This window comes from Squalius cephalus (genome assembly GCF_949319135.1).
Source record: "Squalius cephalus genome assembly, chromosome: 14".
NCBI lineage: Eukaryota > Metazoa > Chordata > Actinopteri > Cypriniformes > Leuciscidae > Squalius > Squalius cephalus.
This window is the reverse complement of record NC_137135.1, coordinates 25,125,641-25,150,197: the sequence shown is the minus strand read 5'-3', so window position 1 is coordinate 25,150,197 and position 24,557 is coordinate 25,125,641. Positions and strand designations below refer to the sequence as shown.

General features: G+C 38.4%; 1 protein-coding gene across 2 annotated transcripts in view; it reads left to right on the top strand.

The window, feature by feature from the left end:
- drp2 (dystrophin related protein 2) overlaps positions 1-24,557 on the top strand; it is a 152,430-nt gene that overhangs the window by 28,119 nt on the left and 99,754 nt on the right. Inside the window, exon 1 of one of the 2 annotated variants that reach the window (XM_079892911.1) lies at positions 19,089-19,228. The exons of the other annotated variant lie outside the window; for it this stretch is intronic. The gene's annotated coding sequence lies outside the window, so the exon portion shown is untranslated. Of the gene's footprint in view, positions 1-19,088; positions 19,229-24,557 lie in introns of those variants that run through there. 2 annotated transcript variants of the gene reach the window in all.

Below are 24,557 nucleotides of genomic sequence, written 5' to 3'. Positions count from 1 at the left end.
GTTGAAAAACGTGTTCTCCAAATGCTAAAGAGGAGCCTCGCCTAGCCTCTGAAGGAAGTGACTTGGAAGGACCAGTCCTGCCAAGGTAGTATCCTTGACATTGAGAAACACCTACTGTCATTCTGGTTATAGCCTAGGTGTTATTAACAGCTATTGTTGGAATAATTACTTGTTCATGCAGTATAGACATTGTTCGTTGACTGAACTTGAGAATCATGCCAGTAAGTAATATGAGCCAGCATTTTTCAACACACTTTGGTGTCTCATGATTTTTTGTAATAATGACTGTATACAACAAGACATTAAACTGATGTTCAATTTGACTTATTTTCCCTAAAACTATTGATTTAAATGACATTTTTTTGTCCATTATTAGAGTCCATTATTGTGTTAGTTTTGCCCATTTACTTTTAGTAGTTATATAATTGTTATTGCTAGACAACTGTAAAGTCACACATATCAGCATTTTAAACTGTATTTAAAAATGACCCATATTATAGTAACAGTGTTGTAACAATTTCATTTTCCATAAGAAAATGAATATTGAAAAATTATACAGTTCAGCTGATATATTTTATCTATTTTTTTGTGGGGGAAGAACTAAGCACTGTGTTTCTGTAATTGCCTTCAATTGGCATGAAAAAAAGCTTTATTCACATTTTGATGTGCTCAGCATGTCATAAAATAAGTGTTCAGAGTCACACTCTGTTCTTTGAATACCTGATGATTGCTCTTTAAAGGACAAGCTGTCCTTGTGATTATTCAGGCTTCCCTTGTTCCCTTACTGTGTCCTCACCATGGTGTCTTTTACTCTATAGGCAGTGCACTCAATGCCCTCTTGCTGTGAAAACCGGCCAATTGAAAGGATGCCTGTATGATGTGCTCTTGCGTTCCTCTTTGCTCTGCAGACTAACAGTCTGTCTCTAAAGCAGAGTGATGCACATTCTGCCTCACCTGGGCGGCACTCACACTTGATCTGCACACCCTCGACTCAATCAAAAAATTCACGAGCCTTGTCCACTCCATCAAAAACTATTAGGGCAACACTCCAGTGGCTAATGGCCTGTCATCATTGTCACTGGCTACACTAAGTCACTCATCTGTAGGAAAAAAAAAATCATATCTAAAGTGAAATTTGCAGAGCAAAATTGCTGTCTAGGGCACTCACAATTGACAAAAATAGAAAAGGATTGACAAGCTGGCTTTATGCTTAATGATACATCTGCTAATCGACATCTTTTGTCTAAGCACATCTGAAACCTTTGAATTGTCATTCACCAAAGTCCCCAGTGGAGGAGTTAGCTTGACCTTGAAATCTCCTTTCCGTTAAACGGCCAATGGAAATGTGTGTCTGAATGTTAGATTTCAGCACCAGGGTTGCTGTGGGTGTCGGACTGAATGAGACAGAACTACAGCTGAGTCTGTGAGTGGGAGACGGGGTAATGTGCCGGACGGATGCTTTCAGCACGATTCAGCAGCTTATGGTTTCCACATGACTGTGATGACCACTGCCCTTTTCCTTTTGGAGGGATATAAATCATTTCTCGTTCAAGAGATTTTTGTAATATTTTAAAAAGTCTGACCAAGCTGCATTTATTTGTAAAATCGTAATATTGTAAAATATTTTAATACGTTTTTAACATGTAATCCATTCCATTTATTTATTATTCCAAAAACAATTACTCCAGTCTTCAGTGTCACATGATCCCCCAGAAATATGCTGATTTGGTGCTTAAGAAACATTTTTTTCTTATCAATGTTAAAAACCATTGTGCTGCTTAATATTTTTTTGGAAACTGTGATAATTTTTTTTTTTTTCAGGATTCCTTAATGAATAAAGTTCAAAGAACAGCATTTATTTGAAATGGATTGTTTTACTGTCATTTGATTAAAAAACATTTTTTCAAAAAACCAAAAATCTTAATGAACCCAAACTTGAACAGTAGTATATTACGTTATGTATTGTATTGTATTTTTGAATAATTAATTTTGTAATATTTAAAAGTTTTAATAGCCTATATATTTGTAAAACTAGCATATATTATACATTTTTAATATATGGCAGATATAGGCTAAGGCAATATTAGGGAGAAGTGGTAACTAAATAAATGTGCAAAATGACATTAGCCACGATTGCAGTGATGTACAAATTTTTTGCATTATATGTAGGCTTCATGCAGAAATGAAGGTCTATAGTGAAGGTCTATAATGGTGATTTAATAACAGATTATATAACCCATGACTGTGTTAAATGGATTATATAAACAAATGGCAAGATGTGCTGAAGAGAATAAGTCTTGTTCTCAAGCCAACCATTCTCCATGTCTCTAAATGAGCCATCGGGTGGAAAGATGGTGCACAGTAGTGCATCATACAGCTGCCCTGGAGACAGATCAACTTCATAATTGAATGCCCTCTTGCGTTGGACTCCAGGGTTGGAGGTATGGCGCCATGCGATTGCAGTTTACGCTCTGCTTCTCTTCTCGTGTTGACAGAGTAGTGTATTGCACCCATAAGAAAGTCTTCATTTGAGACTGGTCTCCTCCCCTTACAGAGATGAGGAACTTCAATGAGGCGGAAACAGAACGTGATTTACCCCAACCTTGACTTGGTAATCCATTTAAAGGTGCTCTAAGCGATGTCATGCGTTTTTTAGGCCAAAACATTTTTTGTCACATCCAGCAAACATCTCCTCACTATCCGCTAGCTGCCTGTCCCCTGAACACACTGTAAAAAAACACGGTCTCTGTAGACAGCCCAGGCTCCACAAACGGCAAGAAAAACAAACTGGCCCAGCCTTGGCAACGAAACATAACAAACTGTTCCAGCCAATAACCAACAAGAATGATTTGGGGGTGGGAGTTGGGTGGTTAGTGCGCGTGCACATGAAGGGGGGTGTGGGGAGCGACAACGACTAACGTTAAAATTGTATTCTTGAGAATTTTGATATGGCCGACACACGACCAAAGAGACGGCGTTCCGATGAACAAATAACAAAGAATAGTGAAAAGGAGAAGGAACGCAAAGTCCCAAATTTACATCGCAAAAGCGTTTAAAAGGTGGCAAGAACTCTGCCGGCAGAAGGGCTTCCAATCCGACATTCAGGTGGCTCTGTTTTTGCTGGACATGTGGGCAAATCCAGTTTGTTTTTTTCTAAATGGTTCATGACTGTTTCAGGAAGGACGGAAGGGATGAGGAGGAGGGAGGGTCTAGCTAGCCTCCATTTTGTTTGACAATACTTCGAACGTCACCAAGAAGTGACGTCACCCAACATCGCTTAGAGCACTTTTAATTTTCCCTCACATTAACTTTTAAATGCTGAAACACTCTGAGCCTTGTCACTTTATTTGTCAAAGGCTCAGCGCAGCAGAGACAGATGAAGGCCTGAGGTGGTGGGATGCTGGTTTGAACGAACGGCCACAGTTGGAACAATTTCGTGCTGCACATTACAGTCCCTCTGTTTTTTGTTTACTGAAGATGATTATGCACCTTACACGTTCAAACAGAGTCAATTACTGCTTTCTCTTGGCATGCTGTCATATTAATTTGAGTCTCTAAATACAGTGCTCATAATGGGGTCATCTGTACCAAGTGATTTGAACTGTTCATTGTGGGAAATGAGTCACCCGCTAGAACGAGAGAGCCTCAGCTTGTTCTTGTGTTGTTTTCACAGGAGAGAGAGGGAGAGAGAGGGGAACTGGCTCAAAGGCAAGTGGCATTCTTCCCCTTCTCCAGGCATTGTTTGTGGTTTGGGATTTCAAAGTGTTTTATCGGCATAAGGCAAAGCGCTTGTATGAAATTTGCTGCACAGGCTGTAAGATTGGTGGTGGAAATGCTGTATTCTTGTTAGATATGTGTGGCTAACAGGCGTGAGTTTCCACCAGCTGTGACTCCCAAGCAATGTACTCTGTTATTTAAATGAAAATGGCTATTGATTTGAATCTTAAGGGGCTTCAGTGTCGGAAAGAGGTTTTCGTGTATTTGTCTGTTTGACAACCTGTTAATAAAATAACTCTTTGAAGTGAGAAATTTCAGTGTTACGTAAAGTGCTGCACCAAGGACTGTACCTATAGACCGAGATTAATTAAAAACAATTTCTCTGTTTAATTAGAAGCTGTGAATTAATGAAGTTTTGACCCAGTGTTATAGTGTTTGTCAATGTAAAAATTATGATTTGTTTTGCTCCACTTCTGCAGAATTTTTAGTTCTTCTAAATAAAAATAAATAAATTATATATATATATTTATTTATATATATAATATTGTGCTGCTAAATATTTTTGTGGAAACTGATAATCCCCCCCCCCCCCTGGATTCAAAAGAGCAGTATTTATCTGAAATATACAATTTTTTTTACATAAAAAAATGGTACTAAAATGGTACTCACTTGATCAGTATATCCAATTCATGCGTTTACACTTGCCAAACTATCTGAAACATTGTGCATGCTTAAAGGGGGTTCTTGCACAGATGGACAAATGCGAATTATGCTTGATGCTAGCTTTGCGACATAGCCTATGCGAAGTTTGCCAAACATCACCATGATTTTGGCCTTGTTTACACTGTCAGTGAAATGTGACCCAATTCCGATTTTTCGCTCACATGTGATACAGATCGGATGTGTTCTTTGACCGTGTAAACCTGGAAAAAAAAAACGGTTTCAGGCCTCATTCATATGTGGAAATAAATCAGATATAAATCAGATATGTGCCAATGCGACTGTCATGTAAACGGGCAGATCGGATTTTCTGAGGCATTAGGCTACGTCTCTGCGGTTTAATGACGAGAGCAACCCCGACGCGCATCTGCAAAGGGACGGATGGCCTGTCGAAACGTGGACAAACGTTGACACAACATATCTGAGGTTGGCTTGCTCATCCTAAAATTTCGGACCCACTGCTCTTAAAGCCCGCCACAATATGCTCCCACCAGTCCTGAGATCTCTCTCGCACACAATAACTGAAGCATATGCGTAATGATGATGGCCCTTTTCGCCCTCCTCCGCCTCAAAATCATGGTGATGTTTGGCGAACTTCGCATAGGCTATATCGCAAAGCTTGCATCAAGCATATTTCACATTAGTCCATCTGTGCAAGAACCCCCTTTAAGCATGCGCGATGTTTTGGATAGTATGGCAAGTGTAAACACATGAATCGGATATGGGTCACAATTGTAAACGGACGATCGAAAAAATCGGATAAGGGTAACAAATCAGAATTGGGCATCAAGACCTGCAGTGTAAACGAGGCCTTTGAGGCAGAGGAGGACAAAAATGCCATCATCATTGCATCATTGCGCATATACTCCAGTTATTGTGTGCGAGAGAGTTCTCAGGACTGGTAGGAGCATATTGTGGCCGGCTTTAATGAGGAGCAGCGGGTCCGAAATTTTAGGATGAGCAAGCCAACCTTTGATAGCCTATGTTGTGTCAACGTTTGTCCACATTCCTCTCCTACGACGACACAACGTTTCGTCGGGCCATCCGTCCCTTTGCAGATGTGCGTCGAGATTGCTAAACCGCGATTAAACCGCGTCATTTAAACCGCGGAGATAGCTTAATGCCTCTGAAAATCCGATCTGCCCGTTTACATGGCAGTCGCATTGGCACATATCTGATTTGTATCTGATTTATTTCCACATATGAATGAAGCCTGAAACCGATCTCGAAATATCCGAATGCATGCGTTTTTTTCCTGTTTACACTGCCATAGAACACATCCGAACTGTGAGCAAAAAATCGGAATTGGGTCACATTTCATTGACAGTGTAAACGAGGCCAGTGTCTAAATATTATATTTTGAAATAATAGTGTTTCAAAATATTTATGGCTAGTGTATTTACATTTTCTCGATTCACTCACTTTCAGTGGGTATGGCTAAAGTTACTTTTTTGAACCCTGCATACGTAATTTGTATTGATGGCTGCCATATGGCTAGGAAGAGTTTGGGATTGTATATAAGGTATTTTTAGGAGCGGGTTCAGAGTTTGTCAAGCTGAAGGGCTTTAGACAAGTGGATGTCGAGTGGACATGGAGCTGAGGTTCAGCAGGTGACAGGTAGGAAAACCCTGCCAACCTTGTGCTCTTTCGGAGACTGATGACTGAGCACATGGAGAAAGTGCAAAAGTGCCTAAGTCGCCAGAACTTTGGGGAAAAGAATAGTGTGTGAAGAGCTCTACTTCTATCTCTGATCACATGCTTTAGATCTATAACCACATTAATGAGATGATTTCTCTGGCTTTTGCCTGATGTTTGATCACATCATCTTAATTTTTTGTGCAGTTTTACTGAAGATGATATGCAAGGGGTTTTTCTTTCTTTACTCCCCTTTGAGGTGTCATCAAGGCATCTTGTTTATTTTAAATCACTCTTGCAGGAAGCTGAATAAATGATTCTGTATCTCAGATCCATGTGTCAACAACAGAGATTCTGTTCCTCCTCTATTACTTTGTAAGGTTGCATCTTAAAATGAACAAGAAAATTCAAAGGACAAGAAAACCAAAGTAAATTTTATTAATCAAGGAATTATTCACCCAGCAAAGTTCAGATATTGTTGTGTGTGTGTGTGTATATATACATATATATATATATATATATATATATATATATATATATATATATATATATATATATATATATATATATATATATATATATATATATATATATATAATTATTATTATTATTATTATTATTTCATATACACTTACCTAAAGGATTATTAGGAACACCATACTAATACTGTGTTTGACCCCCTTTCGCCTTCAGAACTGCCTTAATTCTACGTGGCATTGATTCAACAAGGTGCTGAAAGCATTCTTTAGAAATGTTGGCCCATATTGATTGGATAGCATCTTGCAGTTGATGGAGATTTGTGGGATGCACATCCAGGGCACGAAGCTCCCGTTCCACCACATCCCAAAGATGCTCTATTGGGTTGAGATCTGGTGACTGTGGGGGCCATTTTAGTACAGTGAACATTGTCATGTTCAAGAAACCAATTTGAAATGATTCGAGCTTTGTGACATGGTGCATTATCCTGCTGGAAGTAGCCATCAGAGGATGGGTACATGGTGGTCATAAAGGGATGGACATGGTCAGAAACAATGCTCAGGTAGGCCGTGGCATTTAAACGATGCCCAATTGGCACTAAGGGGCCTAAAGTGTGCCAAGAAAACATCCCCCACACCATTACACCACCACCACCAACCTGCACAGTGGTAACAAGGCATGATGGATCCATGTTCTTATTCTGTTTACGCCAAATTCTGACTCTAGCATCTGAATGTCTCAACAGAAATCGAGACTCATCAGACCAGGAAACATTTTTCCAGTCTTCAACTGTCCAATTTTGGTGAGCTCGTGCAAATTGTAGCCTCTTTTTCCTATTTGTAGTGGAGATGAGTGGTACCCGGTGGGGTCTTCTGCTGTTGTAGCCCATCCGCCTCAAGGTTGTGCGTGTTGTGGCTTCACAAATGCTTTGCTGCATACCTCGGTTGTAACGAGTGGTTATTTCAGTCAAAGTTGCTCTTCTATCAGCTTGAATCAGTCGGCCCATTCTCCTCTGACCTCTAGCATCAACAAGGCATTTTCGCCCACAGGACTGCCGCATACTGGATGTTTTTCCCTTTTCACACCATTCTTTGTAAACCCTAGAAATGGTTGTGCGTGAAAATCCCAGTAACTGAGCAGATTGTGAAATACTCAGACCGGCCCGTCTGGCACCAACAACCATGCCGCGCTCAAAATTGCTTAAATCACCTTTCTTTCCCATTCTGACATTCAGTTTGGAGTTCAGGAGATTGTCTTGACCAGGACCACACCCCTAAATGCATTGAAGCAACTGCCATGTGATTGGTCGATTAGATAATTGCATTGAGAAATTGAACAGGTGTTCCTAATAATCCTTTAGGTGAGTGTATATGTGTATATGTGTATGTATGTATGTATGTATGTATGTGTAATTATTTTTATTTTTTTTCATTTGAAATGTTCATACAAGTTCATATTGACTATCATCAAAGTGGTATAAACATAGTTCATGCACTCATGGAATATTTGTATGAAATTAGTTTTAATTAATTTTTTTTTTCATTAGCCATTAAATGAGATTGTTAAATTAGAATTAAATAAGTGTCTGTGACCCATTAAAAGAACAAAATTAGTTTTCCAGGGGTTATGTTTTACATGCGCAAATAGCTGCATATAACAGAACATGAGGTTTCCACACATCGTCACATCACGCATCTGCAGCTCTTCTATGAATGGAAATAATTATATATATATATATATATATATATATATATAAGGAATAAATATGCAAAATTTATTTCACTTAAATAAATGTTTTGAGACAAACTGAAAGAAAAGAAACTGCGACAAGTAGTTACTGTGGTGTTATACCAACCACATTTTTGCACATGTGAATGATGATTTACGTCAATAATGAAATGCGAGTGAAGTACAAAGCCTAGTTTACATACTTAGGCTAATAAATAATAGTTTAACATCCAAATAGCCTACATCACGAATATGGAAACATTTGGATTCGTGGGGAATGAGAGAGGTTGGCTACTTGAGCCCAATGCTTCAGTTTCAGTTTTGCTTTAAATAACAATATATTAATTTTTAAATAATATATTAATTTTAAAATGTAATATATTAAATAAAAGTACAGCATTTTCCCCATCATATAATATATTATTAAATTAATTGTGCATGGCACTTAGCAACACAAGCCATCCAGCTTTTATTAATTATATTTTTAGATCGATCTAGCTTACTGCAGTGTGCAACAAGTCTCTCATACCAGCCACTGAGCGAACGCACAGAGTAACGTTAACATAACTTTCAACACACTCAAATGTATTTGTATGATTGTTTTGACCAAGTAAAACAGTGCTGCATTACCCCACAATTTTAATATATTAGGTGACGCAACCTGTATGAGTAGTAATTCAGCACAACATCTATTTCAATAGAATGAGATAAAATAATGTGAATTTAAGTGATCAAACGCAACTGTAACAGTTCAGGGAAGGAGGAGGGAGACATTAAATGCAACTTCAATCGTACTTTTAATCGTAAAAAAACAAACAAAACTAAAGGAGTGGCAGCAGCTGACTGCGGCATATATGCATAATAGACAGCAATATAAAATGTCCCAGGCCCTGCTTCATACCACAGTAATGCTAATAAAACTTTAATACAGTAGCTCAACCATGAACATGATTTCTGATGAGTCCCGTCATCAGATTGCTTTCCATCAGCTGTAGAGATGATTACCACTCCCATGATTCCACGCTCATTCATGGCATCAACAAGCTATGCCTTTGTTTTAAATAAGCGACCTCTATTGGCAAAAATGACATTGTGCCTTTAAATGTCACTTGAATAGGATGATTTTGGAGGCTGTGTTTCAACATGTCTGTCAACATAATTTAACTCATCGTCAGTTCTACATAGCTATGGTCCCACATGCATTACTATCATTTCAGTGACATCAGTGTGAATACATGCAACTGAGTGGATTGGACGCTCGACGGTGTTTTAAGCCCCCAATGGCTCCTTAGAGGCAGCTAACCCTACCCTCAACCTTAAACCTACCCATCCCCTCGCTGCCTGGATGGCGCCGTTGGGGGCTTAAAACACCAAACACTGGATTGGATGCAGGATTTTTTTCCACATCTGTGTGTGGTGTCATGACATCTGTGGCACTGGATGTGATGAGGCTCACTGCATGGACAAGGCATGTATATTTCAAAGAGATAAAAATGTGATATGTTGCATGCTTTTTGTTTGCAGTTGTGCCCATGCTGACATGAGTGGGAATAGACATAGTAGAGAGAGACATTTCTTGTGTATTTGTTCGAAAAACAATGAAAAGCATGTTTGCACAGTCTTGTCGGTTACAAGGATAATATTAAATTCAATTCACAGTACAGGGCAACTGCAAACAGAGGATTTTAATAGTGCAAGAGAAGCATACCCTTGTAATGCGTGTTGGAATAAAACATTATACAAATAGAGATGGAAAATATATCTCAAAATGAGCTGGAAAACTATTAAATGAACGCCATACTGTAGTGCGAAATAAAGTGAAGTTTGAGTAGAGCAAGATCAGTGGAATTCTAAGCTCCAAAAGATGTTTAAGGTTCTCCTGAAGTATCTTTAGTCTGTTGATGGGATGGGATATAGGATATAGCCATGACTACTGAGATTTTGAAAACATTTTTGTCCTAATTCTTTCTACCATAACTAGTTTTCATTAAAGGGCACCTATTATGACTCTTATCACAATATGTAAAATAAGTCTCTGATGTCCCCAGAGTATGTATGTGAAGTTTTAGCTCAAAATACCCAACAGATAATTTTTTTATTGGAGCTCAGAAAAACATGCTGTTTTAGTGTGAATCCCTTTAAATGCAAATGAACTGCTGCTGCCGGCCCAGGGGGCGGAGCATCACGAGCTCGCGCTCAGAGCCAGGACAATCTCATCTGATAATATCAGAACATAAACTCTCAGTTGCGGCGTTCATTTCGACTTGGAGTTGGACAATAATGCCCACAGAGCCAGAGAATATATGCTGTATGGAGATAGAACAGGTATAGTTTAGTTTAATTATGGTTATAACTTATTTGTCATCTGCTTTTATCCACTATTAATACAAGCCTGCTGTAGCAAACCCCGTCCGAATGATGACCAAAATATACTGACGAGTTCAGTGAAGTTTATTGTACATCACACAAAAAATATGAACGTTAGTTTTACTCCAGAGAATCTCTGTAAGAGCTGAATAAACACAGTAAAAGAAGTGCGCATTAAAGTCTTATCCATAAACTCTCTCTCCCTTTCATTATCAACATACACAGCGAAGTACACAAAACACTCGTTACAACTAAGAGTAAACAAACATATACACACCTTTTCAGTGGGTGCTTAATAAACTGGTAAACCTTATATCTGTAAAATGACTCTATGAGCTCTCACTTTCATTTCTGCCGTGATCAGTAACGTTAGGCCTGTCGCTCCGGAGACTGTAAGCTGGATCACAAACAGTACTGATCCATCCTCGAGTAACAACAAGAGTAAATGAAGACTATGTTCATTCTTACATCCAACAACAAAACACCTCAATCGCTTAGAAGACATTCTTGACTACAGCTGCTCAAGCGTCGAAAAACAATGGCAGACTCTGTGTCCAGCTCACTCAGGGCGGGTCTATGCTCAAACTGCAGTGTCAATCAACAGTCGTGGGAGGGGCCTGTGCAAAGTGACGTCACATTGCCCCGAATCTGAGAACAGCTTGTTCTGAGACAGTGCTTATGATTTATGGGGATTATATAAAAAGCACTGGGTGGATTTTTATTATTATAGGGTGGTTGTGTACACACACTGCCAATACACATTTATGTTCAAACACCATGTAAAAGTGAATTTTGCATAATAGGTGCCCTTTAAAGTTCACTGTGGAAGAATGATCACAGACTCACCATGGAAACAGCTCAAGAACACTCTAATCAAATGTTTTAATAAAAATGGTGTTTGGTCTGTGAATTTATAAAGGGCTTTTCTTCTATAACTCAGCTAATAGCCTGATTCATAGTGAAATCTTTTAACGGGGCTCAACAAATTAATTTTGTTGTAGGTTACACTTTATTTTGATGGTATACTTTAGACATTTTTCTAACTATAAGTAACTTTGCAACTACATGTCAGTAGAATACATTGACGTACTTGAAAAGTTACTTATTGTCAGTAGAATGTCTGTTGTGTGCTATGCGTTTACCTTTATTACTATACCTTAACGTATTTTGAAACATATTTAAAGAACTGGCATCATAAAATTTGGTACGTTTACGTTTTTGTTACTTATTACTATACCTTAACGTTTTTGTACGTTTTGGTAAGTTTATCTTACAGTATTTATTTTATAATGTTTACAATTATATGAGCCTAGTCAAGATGTAACTCTTAAATGGGGATGTTTTTTTTTTTTAAGATAATTTTTTTTTTTGTGTGCTCAAAACAAGAATATTGGCTGTAAATAATGTGGTGTTGTGCTTTGATATTTGCTAGTTAAAAGCATTATTAGCCATTTTTGTGTTGACCTTCATCCCTAACACATTTTGAGTGAAGCAAGGTTGGCACAAAACATGTTTTGTAAAAGAAATGCCATGGATTACAAATGTTTTGTTAAATTAAAATGTGGTTGTTCAGTTTAGTTTATCTTATTCCAATTTTAAGCATTTAAATTCCAGATTTACTTTGATGGGGTTAAAATATGTAGTGCTTCATGGTAAGTAACAACATATGATTTAGCTCTAAATAAATATTTATTATTGGACTTAAGTGTAAGAATCGATAAATACATCACCCTATGGTGGTCACGAATTTCTACAGCGTTTACAGTCCTGGTATCATTTTGGTGGGAAAATATGATTTCTTGAAAATGTTCAGACGAGATTTTCTGGAAAAAAGGAAACTTTCTCACAAATTATTCTTCAACGGTATTAAATAAGAGATGATGCACAGTCATCATTCAAAAAGAACACCCTGTTGGGGTTTATGCAGTCTTGATTTTAACTCAGAATTTAGTAATATCAGAAGTATTTTGGAGATAAGCAAGTATAGACCCTTTATTCCTCACCAATCACTTTTATAGCATTACATGTCTTGAAATATATTTTTGAAATACCTTTCATTTATCTTACCTTTGACTTGCTGGTATAGAGTTATTTGAGTATGAATTCAGTTTTGCCGATTTAAGACATCAGCCCATCATGAGAGAAGTTGGTCCATGTGTGCTGTCATATGGTCCAAAGCCTCCAGATGGATGAGGACAACTGCACCCCTTAACTTCCGTCCTCAAAAAAAAAAAAAAAAAAAAAAAAAAAAAAAAATCCTGTCTAAACGTAGATGATTTATGGCTTGTTTAAAGTAGTTATACAGCACTCCAGGTTTTGATTTTCTCACACTTTTTCACAATTTCCAGTACTGAGATCATTTCTTCTCATACAGTATTACAAGATACTGTGTTTGCTATACAAGATGTAATATATAATTCAATAACAATGCATTAAAAGTTTTTTATCAGAGATCTTTCCTGTTAATATGGATGCCATTTGAAAATAACTCGCACATCCATATCTTATTGTTTGGAATATGCTTGTATTTAATTATTTATCAAAGAGTTTGGATGTGGCCTCTAAGGGGTAGAGTCTCCCCTTTCAACAAACATATCAGTTTCCTGCATGTGTTGGTATGGTTTGTTGTTTGTTGTATCTCCGAAAAGGCATTATTGACTAGTCCTAGATCAATATCACCCAGAATATGAGCATGATGTATTCTCATCGACCTGAAAGAAGGAACAATCTCACAGAGTCGACCAAAACTCCATTAGGGAAAAAGAAAGTGTGATTACAGGCCTGATAATGGGGCTGTATACACATTGAAGGGCATCATTCTCCCCATATCTATTGGGTTTGGATGTGGAAAGTAGTGGCCATCAGCCTCGCTGTTCCATCAAGACAATCACGGCACAAAACCACATAGGGGCTGAGGCCGATAAAAGCTGGGTTTTTTTTTTTTCCTGCTGGAATGCAGTTGATGGGCTCTTTCTGCGTAGAGACGTGAGGAAATGTACAGCTCTGAGATGTGCTTCTTAATGGGGGAACTTGGGAGCACTTGTAGTTATTCATAACATTTTTGACTCTGAATGTACAATCAGCGCGTGGAAGAAATATGCAAATAAAGTAACCATGTACCATTTCTTGAATATTCAAATGAGGTTTGATGCGTGTGAAATTGCAAAAGGATCTGTAGTGCATACTGTTTTAAGACACTTTAATTTTGTTGTAGAAAGGTGTAAATTAAATAAAATGTTGTTGGTGTCATTGGTGTCACCAAGACAAAGCTGTTAAAATCATATTATCATATTAAACACTCATGTTTGTGGTAAGCAGATTCCAAGATGTAACATCTAAAGTTTTAATAACATGAAGTGGCATCGTAATTATTCTTTAAAGCCCATAAACATTCATGATTGAGTTTCATAGCTTTCGGATGGAGGATATCAACGTGACCGGATTGATTATTGTTCTCTGCCATGCTTCACTTGTCAGTGATGGAGATGATGCCTATCATATTATCCTCCCCAATATAGTTATGGAGACATCAGAGCTTGTAAAGGTTGAGTAATTCTGAGATGGTTAAGCTAGTCCTCTAATCTTTCATATAATCTTTCATTACCCAGCTCTGCTGAGCTTTTCATGTTTTTCTCTTTGTGCGTGCAGTGTAGCGTAGCGGCCTGGGTACGCTGGAGCCCGTTTGTAAATCTGTATCCTGCCAAGATGGTTCCATTGCGGAGAAGTGTGCATAAGTCATGGGAGGTCGCACCTCAGGCTCATCTACTTACTTAACCCCCTCTGGTGAGGCTCTCTTTCAGCGTGCAGAACTTGAATAAGACATTGGCATTCTGTGTATGCAGTGAAGAAAGTTATAAGGAAGGATATAGTTACTGAGAAACCTTTGATAAATGTGGAGCTGTGTTTGAGTGTGACTGAGCCAATATGTGTGGAGGTGTGTTTGAGTGTGACTGAGCCAAAAAAATGCCTTGGAGTTAATAGATCATTCTCTTTTAATTCTTGTGAGTTGGATAATGAGGGTCTTTCTTGCTTTGTGTGGATACTTTTTGCATTAAAGCAAATATGTGAGAATATATATATGTTCAAGATGTGGGTTTATGTAAATGCAGCTGTACTGTACAGTATGTATATGTTTGTTTTCTTCAAATCTTTGACCACTGGTGTAAACACAAAGTGATGTGGGTTGTCTGTTCTTGTGCAGCAGTATTGAGGCGGCTAGCTTGACTGCAGAGGTCTCGCAGTGCTAAATATGCACATATTTTATTCTCTCTGGAAACTGATAACAAAGAAATAACTTGCCTCCTGAAAATGAACTTGGAATGAGGAAGCAGCCATACCGAGAGGGAATTCTCCAGCATTATTTTCAGAGACCTTAGGCTTAAGACTGATTCAGAAAAACACATTTTTCTCATCATGAATAGCTCAGACTTTTCGCGAAATGTCATTTGTTCCCAAGTTTTTAATGTAAAACGCTGCAATATAGCATATTAACACCACCATCAAAAACACTACAGGACCTCTGCCCTATAATATTCTAATCCATTCTTTCTTCCTTGAATGCTCTCATTTCCTCAATCCTTCAGTTCATTAGCTGCTTCAGTTCATTAGCTGCTTAAGCTTTTGATGAATTGATTCCAGTATGCCAGTGGCTAGTTGAAACAAAGCTCCTAAGAAGGAGTGAAACTGCAGTGTGAACGTGAAGACTTGTGTTTTTGTAATGAGTAAGACAGCCATTGTACGTATCAGTACTTTGAAAAATCCCCTCTGTTAGGAGCAGCCTCCTCTGAGAAAGACAGGAAATGAGTGTATAAGAGGTTGCGCGGTGATTAAGTGTGTTTCGTGGTGAGCTGCCTCGCTCTGCTGAGAGGCAGATGGTAACCTTGGGGACGCTGACGTGGCTTTGTGCAAGTGAGAGTGGCAGGAGGCACTTCTCAAGCTGCACTGCCTGTTCCACCAACCTACCACTCTCTTCCTCTCTAACTGCCTCTGTTTTTTATTTTTCAGTTTCTGTATGTCTCTTTCGGTGACATAAATGCACACTCTAGCCTATCTGTGTTTCTCTTTGTGCCTGGCTGATGGGAAAGCACATTATGTGCTCTTACTGGGTGTTTTTATTAATTACATTACCCTCTGCTACGGTCTATATACCCTATTATCTGCAAATAGAGTGACATCCATTAGAGCCATTCAGGTCAATCTAATGCATCACCTGTAAGTGACAGCCTTTTGATTACTTATTCAACTAGGCTGACCTGAAGAAGATTGCTCTTTTATCCTTTCACTTCCGAAGGTTTTTTCCCCTTAGCATTCAAGGTATTGAGGATAAGCCTGGCTCCCTTTAAACCATGTTTGTGACAATCTGCACTGTAAATAAAGCTTATTTGATTTGATTTGACCCACCATCAAAAAGCATTTCATGCTCCTGAAGCCATGTTGAAGTTTATTTGAATGAACGTTCTTGATTCCTAGCAACAAAAATGGTTCGTTATCTGGGCGCAAAGGGAATGACAGAGGAGCTAACATGGTGAATGATGGATTAGCTTGTGTGGTAAATACACTTCAGCATGGTGCCTTACTTAAAGTGACAAGCTCTCTGTTTGTGTAGTTTGTGACTAAACGCCATTGGTCCTTTGCGGCACAGTTTGGTGCTGGCCGGTACATAGCCTGAGTGTTTTTCACTGTAGTTACTCACTCTGTCATACTGTCTCTATCTCTTCAACCTTCTCCAAGTTTCACTTCCAGGCCACCTGAGACTTCTTGTTGGTGAGAATGTGCAGAGGGGTCTTAAAACGCTCTCGATTCAGCCGGCTGAATGCTTATGTATGGAGCGGAGGCGGACGGGACACTCTGGAGTCCTTAAGTTATCTTCCCTCAAGAATTTAGCACTTGTTTGTGCTTTAACTTTAAATGGATAGTTTGCACAAAAATAATAATTAAAAAAAAAAGTACTCGCCATCATGTCTTCCAAACCTGAAGGATTTTTTTAAAAATTGGGCACAGTGTTGTTTTTGGGGTCAGTGGGGTCCTATGGCAGTGCTGTTCAACTGGCAGCCCGCGGGCCAAATCCGACCTGCCAATCATCTCCATCCGGCCCGACGGCACCAACTTCCCTCCTCCTCTTTTCCTGGCGGTGCGGCAAATTTAGTTTGATACTCGCGCTTGACCTGAGAAATGTTTTACGTGCGAATATTTCAGCAGTTATTATATGTGTCCCGAATTTATGTCGACTGAAACAGCGATACCAATCATTCGTGAATGAATCATTCTTTTGGTTCGATTCTTTCTAAACACACTTGCATAACGGTCTAAAACTATTCGGATTCATTCGGACCGCTCTGTCACTGAATCATCTGAAGTGGTTTCTCGGTCAGTACAGTAACAACAAATAGCGCTGTTTTCAGTTGTTTCACTAGTTGTTTCAACACGGCCCAGCACACAGTTGCCTTTACTCCCGGTCCCAGTCACTAATATTAAACAGCGTTGCGACAACCAGTGGGAAGCGTTTCAATTCGACAGACACCTCTCTGTTACAAACCACAAATCACTCTGATTTAACTAGTATTAAATCGGATTAAATCAGCCTCAACATTCCCAACAAGACTGATGAGGAAAGCAAGAGAAACATTGTATCATGAACGAAATTAGAAGACTTTAAATCCCCTAATCACCCTTACAAACATTTACCATGAATGTACTGTAGTAATTTACCATGGGTTGGGCAGAAATGTGCAATATTTATATTGAATACTATGTTATAGTGATTTATATTGCATTAGATTTATAAGGTGGGTAGAGGAATATATAATTCATTTTTGTTATGAAATTATGTCAGTTTCTTTACAAAGGTGTGTATAGTTTTTAACCTGTGTTTAAGCATTTTTTTTTTATACAGTGGGAGTGAGTAGCCTGTGGTTATCAAGTCTCACTGTCAGAATATTTTCATTTAAGCATAACAATTATAAATAAAATAATTATTATTTCTCACCAATAGCTATGAGTTTGTATAATTACTTTATTTGTTCCAAGGAAAATAGTTGTACACAGCTGTAAATTATCAAGTTTTTATTTATTATGGTTTTATATATCTGCATACTGTTGGGTACCACATTTCCAAGCAAATACCATACTTTTTTAGGTTTACTTTAGCTTATTTATTGAAACTGTTATGTTTCAATAATAAGCTAAACCCCCAAACCAACCCACCGGCCCACCTCGACTTTTCGATGTGATAATCTGGCCTTCGAATAAAGCTAGTTGAATAGCCCTGTCCTATGGTGATTTCAGGTCAACTATCTCTTAAATAGTGCTAAATTCTTCCCTTCCCATTGTCTTTGCTTTCATTCAGTTGAAAAGAGATCACTTTGAAACATGTTATGAGAATGATCCATTTGTCAAAATATCATCTTTTGTGTTCTATAGAATAAAAGGTTTGTAACAGTAATGGCGGTGAATAAATAGTGATGCATCCCCCCCCCCCCCCCCCCTTACAGATGTTAAAATGAAAGACTACTTGTAGCTTGTCAGCCGTCAGGAACTCTGGTTCCTGCTCTCATTTGGCCTGTGTTTCTAGAGCCCCTGCACATATCAGTTCACTCATACACAGCTAAGTGACACCACAGCCTTGTGTGCATGACAAGAGACAGGGACATTGGGAAACAGAGAGAAGAGAGACTTTTACTCTCAGCTGAAACTATAATGTAAATTATGAATGAAAGCTACAGCTCCAAAATAGCTGGTCTCATTGCCTTGGCTAGTTACTACCTACCAGCCATAAATTAAACTTTTATGGCTCTGTTTTAAACTTCAGAATTTATGCTCACCTATGTACTTGCGCTGACAGTTTTGTATGTGACACAGCTTCACGTAGCCCTTTTGTAGATGGAACTATATCTCTTATCCGCTATCGAAATAGGATTTGTGCCCATCGACACTCTTAAAGGTCAGGCGGCAAAGAGACTTTAGGGATTACAGAGGAACTCGGCACAGGTGGCAGACCTCGGGCCCAGCCTACAGCTGTTTGTGGCTCGAAAGCACGTCCAGGAAGTAATGAAATCTCAGCTTGGCCGGCAATGCTCATTGGCATTCGCTCACTGTCTGCCTAGCTTTCCCACCATCGGCCATGTGTGAGCTTGGATGGCTGTTTGGATTGTGTGAACAAAGCATGTTGTCCCCTGATAAGGCAGTCTCCACTGCTTAGCCATTAGCCAGATTAGCACAACAAGGAGGCCTGGTCAGCAGCATCTTGTCAAACTCTGAAATGGGAAAGCTTGGTATCCTGGGCTGAGTTTCATTTGTGAGACATTGCCTTGGCATGCAGCCCAGATTTAAGAGTTTCATGGGGAAGCAATGAGCAGCTGTTTGATTTTCTGTTCGCTTTAGTCTCTTATCGCATCTTCTCTCCAGCAATAGGGTGACGATATGATCTTCTTCCTCCTGTAGGTCCCTGGATACGCAAATTGCCAGGTCTTCTCATCCTCTCCTTTCCGCTCCACTAGCTGCTCCTGGCTTCTGGAGAACGCCTCCTCTCTACGCTGCCTCGGACACCAGGAAACTGCCGCCACGTCAATCACGTCCTCACATCTGGGTAATTAATTTCAAGTGCAAATTGTAGCCGTCTTCACTTTAGAGAGGGTGAGAAGAGATCACACACTCTTCAGTCGGTTTATCCACAGTCCTGAGGCTTTCTGGACTGAGCTTGTTTCTACAGACCAGTTTGCCATTGAAGCTCTGCTCAAATCTCCAGGGGGGTGATCAGTTTTTTTTATTTTGTTTTTGCGTCTTTCGAATCCAGGCGACTCACTGTAGGGAATATCAGTCATTTTAGAGCTTCCTGCTTGGCTACACGTCACCTGTGAATTTTCAAAGGACGCTCTTTAGGAGAAGAGACCTTTGTGACTAAGCCAATAGCCTTTGGTGTCTTTCAAAAATACTCTACCGAGCCCAATATGTGGAACCTCATGAGACTGGCTTTGTAAACAGAAGACTTTGGCTTTGAGTTTACCTGTTTCTTCTCTATCTTCTTTCTTTTTTTTGTGTGTGTGCAAATTTCTTTCTCACCCTGCTCAGTCTATGGTGAACTTAAAATGGATTAAGTAGAATTGATTTTAAAATAAATTTTATTTTAACTGTAAAAATCAAAGTTTGTATGCAACCTTTTGGTTTAAAAAGGTTTGAAAAGTTGCAGGTTTGTTAGGCCTTAGAGATAGATGGATAGATAGATGGATGGATAGATGGTGCAATTCATATATTTTTTTCAAAAAATAGCTAATTACTATTTAAATTAGTAATTAGCTCTTATTATCTATTAAAGAGACAGTTATTTTGTGTTCCACTTTTTTTAATTGCATATGCTGATTTCTGTGTTGAGTAATACGTGAAATGAAAGTTCTTATCTCCAGTGGAGAACATAATAATAGTTAAACGTATGCATAATTGCTCACATAGAGATTGCTGGAACATATCACCCACACAATCAACCGGATTTCATAGGGCTCACAGACACAGGCTCACAGTCACAAACACACAGGCTCTCTGCGGTAGACAGAATACCCACATTTCCTCTGTGAGCCCTCATTTTGGTGAGCTGACCTTGCATGAGCTGCGTCAATCATTCTCTATCTGCCAGTAAATCCTCCCTTATCTTGGGCTTAAACTGACGGAGCACACATCTGCACTGCAGGAGACTGAGGCTGTACAATAAGCCAGGAACAGAGTCAGATTGGCTGAAGCTACTGGAATGATGGGACTGTTTGTTTGTGATTGGCGTATGTTAAAAGTGGGTTCGAGCTCAGGGCGTTTGGGGCTGAATGGTCCTTAGATGTATTTTGCATGTTCAGGGCAGCTGCGTGGCTGGTTTGAAGGCCAGATTAAATTTTGCGCAAAGTATTTCAGTGCAAAATAAGGAATTTTGCTGTGCAAATTATGTCCAGCACTGATTTTTATGTGCATTTGCTCTGTTACCTGATTTGCATAATTACTTTGAGATGCACCGGTCGACCGGCCATAAATCGGAACTGGCCGGTTGCCGGTCATGTGTTTGGAGCAAAAACCGGCTGGTTCCGATTTATGGCTGGTTTTTAGTTTTATTTTGGCCAAACTCTATTTCGGACTTGCACACACACTGCACTGCGATCATTTCCCAAAATGTAATTTCTGTGGAAATATTATGAAATGGATACGGCTGCAGAGCAAAAACTTTAACAAGCACAGCAAGCTTACTGTTCGTGATGCACGAAATATATTGTTTTATTGCTGATGCTGATATCTTAGAGAGCAGGGTGGTCGATTTAAAGCCGATGTATATAATATAGCGCAGTATAGTTTGAAATCAAGGTTTTATAGTTTGTTGATCATGCGTCTCAAATGAAGCTGGACGCTTCTGTCCGCATTAAATTCACACGGACTGACCATCACGCACAGAGTAACGCGTTCAGAGTAAGATTTGTTTAAATTATATAAATGAATATTTAAGAAAGAATGATAATATATAATATATAGTCTATTAATATAAAAGCAAACTAAATATCTAGTTACATATCAGACAGAACCGTTAAACAGAGACCATAACTGATGAAGACAGAGAACGGGAGCACTGTGTGCCAATGCTTATTAAAAAAGCCTAGTCAGAATGTGTAACTCCTTTTGTGAATGTGCTCTTCCTGGAGCAACACGCTGAAACACTGCAATTAAAGCCAATGAATTCACAATGATTTATTACAATAGTGTTCTCATTATAATGTTATGTAATATGACAGTCCTAATCATAGTTATTATCAGTCATACATTGCTGTTTGAGTTGCGCAAGTTGAAGCGCTGAATAAACACCGGTAATTTGAAGCCCTTTGCTAGCGGGTTTAACTTAACGAAACGCATCCTATATAAGATTAATCAGATATACAAAATAATAAATTTTTATTACAAATTATATCTGCACAAAATTACGCAAATGCACAAGTGACAATATGACAGTCCCAATCGTAGTTATTATTAGTCAGTAGTCATGCATTGCTGTTTGAGCTGCGCACGCCGAAGATGATCACCGGTGCACTTTATACCATATTAACTCTTAACCAAATGCATCCTACGAGATAAACCAGATGTATAGGCTGCGAATCCACACTCACTTTTATTCATGAAGGTGTATACTGTATTGCCTTTTAACGTAAAATGGTCCCAAACATAACTCTAATCATTTTTCCTTGTGTCTGCTGGCGTTACATGTTTTGCGGTTGAGCAGCACGTGCATGACCTTGCTTAATCGATCGTCAATTAATTGTTAGCATCCCTAGTCTGCAGTGCACTCAGTGGAACTGTACATCTCACCGTTGACTGAATGTGTGCTCTGTTTCTCTCCCTCTTGCTCTCTTTCTCTCTGTCACTCTGTTACAGTTGGAATATCATTGGAAACCCCTGTTGTTTTTGTTGCACATTGTTTTTTAGGTAGGCTATATTTACATGATTGTTATCAGCCATTATTGGATTTTGTTGTTGTTGTTGTTGATATCTGCTGATATTGGATATTTAAATGTACATGATTATTTACCCCATTTAGGTTTATCTTTGCTGTTATTAATGCTCAAAGTTAGCCTACTATTTAAAACATCAATAATACATTATTTGTGGTCTTTAGCAAATCTCAAAATTAAGTAACATCCATTTTCATGTTGCACATTGTAATGTTGTGATGCCTAAATTAAGTTGTAGCATTTAAAATGATGATTTTCATTTTTACTGTTTTATTTTGTAATTAATTTATATAAAATAGTATATAATTTTAATATCAGCCATAATTCGAAAGCAATTATCTGTTTATCGATATTGCTCAGAATTTTAACTGGTGTATCTCTAATGTTTTTGCTGTATATTTCGACTTTGTAATCAGTTTATTTGTAGTCTGTCTGTTTCAAGATTACAGTAATAAAATAAATGATGCTATGCAGGGATGCTGAGATATGTGAAAATCTGATGACAACTGCCATTGTTGCAGTATGATATCTAGAGACCATGATGAATGTAATATAATTCTGATATATACATAAAACAGCTTATTGACAGCAAATGAAATTAAATGGATAGTTCACCCAAAAATTAATGTCATTATTCATGATTATGATGTTGATGACAATGGTAACAATGAGGCATTTATGAGCACATCAGAGCACACTCTATTGTATAAATGTCAATTTTTTTCAAGTCATTCATTACTTGAATGATTGTCAAAACAAGTGTGTTAATCAAACATGCCCTCTTTCTTCTCCTTTCACTCATCAGCTCTACTCTCATCCCCCACCTCTTTCTCCTCTTTTTATTTAAGAAGTTCTCTGTGAATGTTTCTGGTCCTGTAGTGTAACTTGAAGCTGAGCTAATGTGGCGTCACTGCTGCCCATATGTGGCTGTGTGTGCGTGTCTCTGACGTACAGAGACATAAGGTGGTAGCCTGCAGACTTGGAGATGCTAGAAGTCTTTCCCTACCTGTGTCAGCATGGGGTTCACGATACTTTGCTCAATCTGACGCTGATAAGCTTTTATCTTGTATTTTTGTTGGGGGAAGATTTGTTTTTATTTACATTTAGATTGATTGAGTTCTGTTGACATGAATTTCCTGTGTCTACAAGTGTGAGTTGGTTCATTGACATTCTGTTAAGGTGTATTTGTACTGCTTTCTGTAGATATCTACAAGTGGAAGCATTTTTTTTAGAAAATAACAATGCTTTATGTGTGTCTGTGTATGTCATTGTGAAATCAAGCAAAAGTCTGTCTGGATGCACTGGATGTGTGTGTGCAATTAAATGCACATCAGTGGGCAGGCATTCAGATAAGATTAACAGGACATGACATTTTCTTGGTTGAAGACAGATGCGTGCTCCATTTCTTGCCTGACATTTGCCTCCTTTTTTTGATGGCAGATTTACACAAATTCATTAGCCTTTTTTTCTCATGACATCCAAATTGTGCATTCACATAGTAAAAAAAAAAAAAAAAACTGATCAAATATGATTTGATAAAAGTGATGGTATGACTCCTGATCAGTATGCAGCCTAATTATAACGTAATGACAAGGAGAAATGGAAGGAGTCATTCAGAGTCAAATTCAGGGTCAAAGTAATGAAATTGTTTTACAGTTTTAAAACGACACTATAATTTCTAGACAATTGCATTTGTATTCTATTTGTGAACAGGTGTAAAGAGCACTGGCTACTGTCAGGCTTCTGGGTGGATGAAGTAGGAGACGAACATGAAGATGATGAATTCCAAGATTTTAATTCTAAATATAAACAAATACAAACAAAAAGGGAGCGTGTGCTCAGAACATAGATAAACCTAACATAAACATTGACCGACCAGTGAAGAGTGAAAACCAGGAACTTAAATACACACACAGATGAACACAAGACAGGTGATGCAGATAATGATGATGAACCGGTGGGTAATGAAGGGAGTGAGTTCAGGTGTGGAAACAAGGAGGATTCTGGGAACTGTAGTGCAGACAGGACGATGACAGACAGTGAATGTGACAGCTACACAGTGCATATGAATAAATATTATATTATAATGATGTGCATGTTTACAGTACTGTTCAGTGTTGTTTGGAAATCTGTTACGTTGTTCCTATTGACACATTAAAGCAAAAATAAATAGTGAATCTGTGTCTAGCTTGCACAGTACTGTACAGTACAGTTATTTATATTCATTTAGGGTTTAGGGATAGGGTTGGGAATCTTAAGAAATTTTCCAGTTCCGGTTCCGGTTCCCATTCAATAAAAATTATTAAAACAACTGATAAAAATTAGTAGTAAGGGGAAAATGCACAATTCTTTTTGTTTATTTCTTATACTTGTCAAATGAGTTTGTTAAATGTCAACAAATTCAACATATTATTTAGCAATTTTTGCAAAAATAATTCATTTTTCTCA